Source organism: Symphalangus syndactylus, chromosome 10, assembly GCF_028878055.3.
Source record: "Symphalangus syndactylus isolate Jambi chromosome 10, NHGRI_mSymSyn1-v2.1_pri, whole genome shotgun sequence".
NCBI classification, from domain to species: Eukaryota; Metazoa; Chordata; class Mammalia; order Primates; family Hylobatidae; genus Symphalangus; species Symphalangus syndactylus.
In genome coordinates this window covers 74,581,332-74,583,561 of record NC_072432.2, presented here as the reverse complement: position 1 = coordinate 74,583,561, position 2,230 = coordinate 74,581,332, and the positions used below count along the sequence as shown (strand labels likewise).

The 2,230-nt window shown below is 44.3% G+C and overlaps 1 pseudogene; it reads left to right on the top strand.

The window, feature by feature from the left end:
• Positions 1-1,145: 1,145 nt before the first annotated feature.
• LOC129491624 (arf-GAP with GTPase, ANK repeat and PH domain-containing protein 1-like) lies at positions 1,146-1,933 on the top strand (annotated as a pseudogene).
• Positions 1,934-2,230: the final 297 nt, after the last annotated feature.

Genomic DNA, 2,230 nt, shown 5'->3' with positions numbered 1-2,230 from the left:
CAGGCTCTGTGGCTGTGGTGAGCCAACCCACCTCTCAGACACTAGGGCCGTTGTCATAGTACGCTAGTTTGCACTATGTGTTCCGGAGGCAAGTTCTTGTTGCATGCGCCAAACTCCAGGCACCAGCTCAGCTGCCATCAAAACTAGTCCCTGCCTGGACACCAGACCCTTTCTAATACTGCTCATGCCTGAGTTCTTGTTCTTGGCTCCCTCATTACTTCACAAATATCCCTGTTTTGCATACTGTTACCAATGCAGTAGGAGGGATGCCTGTGTCCTAGATGTCAATGCCAACACAGACATGGATCTCCAGAGTTATAGTCTTCCATGCATGCCTATACTTCAGGCCTCAGCTGTGTGGCTACTCAATGGACACCACTCATCAAAGACACCAGGTGCTACTGCCACCAGGAGTGAACCCGTAAGTGGGACCCAATGCCAAGAGGCGCCACATCAGCCACAACTTTCCAGTGGGAGAATAATTGATTGGGAGGATGTTAGAAGCCACTGCCACTGAAGACCCCAGCAACCCTCGCTGCCACTGAAGACATCCACAGTATTGGTGCCTGAAGATCCCTGTAATCTTCATCAATACCAACCTCAACACACAGAGCTACACAAAGACTACACCTGTGTCCACACAGGTGCCAGAAGCCCTACAACACATCTAGCGAGTGCCCTTGCATCCATCCACCCCAAAGGGGAAGATTTTTCCTTGGAAAAACTAGCCTGTAAAATGCTAGACACCAAAGTATGGTAATAAAAATCCACGAGAAAACACACAAAGAAACATAACACCACCAAAATAACGCAATAATTCCCAGTATCTGACTCCAAAGAAATGGCACTATATAAACTGCCGGACAAGTGTTTAAATAATTGTTTTTAAAAGCTCAACAAATTTTTTAAAAAAATGCAAATAGATGATTCAACAAAATTACAAAAACAAAAAAGATCTAAAATTAGAAATTAACAGAGAGAATACATATATTTTTCCAGAATTTCTGGAACAAACAAATTCTGGAAACAAAAAAAAAATAGAATGAAGTGAAAATGTGAAATAGAGTGTTAAAGGCAGAAACCTGTTTCCAGTTTGTCAAAGAATATAAACTGGTACTTTCTATCACACTAGCACCTGATATGTCCAGGTGGAGTCTCCTGAAGGTGGCAATTTTAAGAAAGAGATTGTTGTTGACTTATAGGGCTATCTGCTGCTCATTAGAGATGAAGAGGGGCCCCTAGAAGGCATAGTTTGCCATGCAGGTGTATGCTGTTATGTTTTTCCACAGCTTGGAGAATGAGGTAAGTTTGCAGACTGTTTACCACTACTATAGTTGAATGGCCAACTATCAGAACACAAGGGAGATTCTTCTAGTTCTGATGGGAATTCAGGATGCCATAAGTTCCGCTAACCCAAAGGTCATCGATGACACCAGGGTGAAGAAGCCCTCTAATGACCTAAAGCAGTGCATGTACTACGAGATGTGTGCTACACACAGTCTAAAAGTGGAGAGGGTCTTCCAGGACATTGACCAAAAAATTGTTGCCACAAAGAGCTATTTCTCCTCTGTCCCATCAAATCCCAGCACCAGCCAGAAGGAACTTTGGATTGACGTTCCTTCTACTGACAACAAGCCTACGCCCAAGCATAAGCAGTCCAAGTGCCAGTCTAACTTTTTCACCTCTTGAAAACTGAGTGACCCAGACAAAGAGAAGAAAGGCCTGGAAAGTCACGTGGACAGCATGGGAAGCAGCTGAGCCATCCCAGTTAACAGGACTTGCCCTTCTTTGTCTTTTCACTGAGAGCCAGCACTTATCTCCAGCCTGCTGTAGCCTGTGTCCATTATCCTCCCCCTGGCCAGGGCGGAGGGATGGTCAGACCAGCCTGCATTGTGCTGAAAGCCCACAATCATCCCAGCTTTCCGGGCCTTAATCAATTGGTGGTGGGAGTGAACTCCAGATTGGCTGTTTGCTTGCAGACTGCCACTGTTTGTTCTGACATCAGTGCATCTCTGATAGACCTTTGACATCTTCCAACAAAGAGTTTATGGGAGGGAGAACTGTAGAAATGGAGTTCTCCTCAAGAAAGCTGAGCAACTCACAAAACACCCCTTAATTTCTACAACAGGCAATTCACTCCACAAAGGAAGGAAATCAATGAGAGTTTACACTTTTTCTTTGAGGAACCTTTCTTTAAGGAAAAAAATCATTTACAGGAGCTTTGCATATT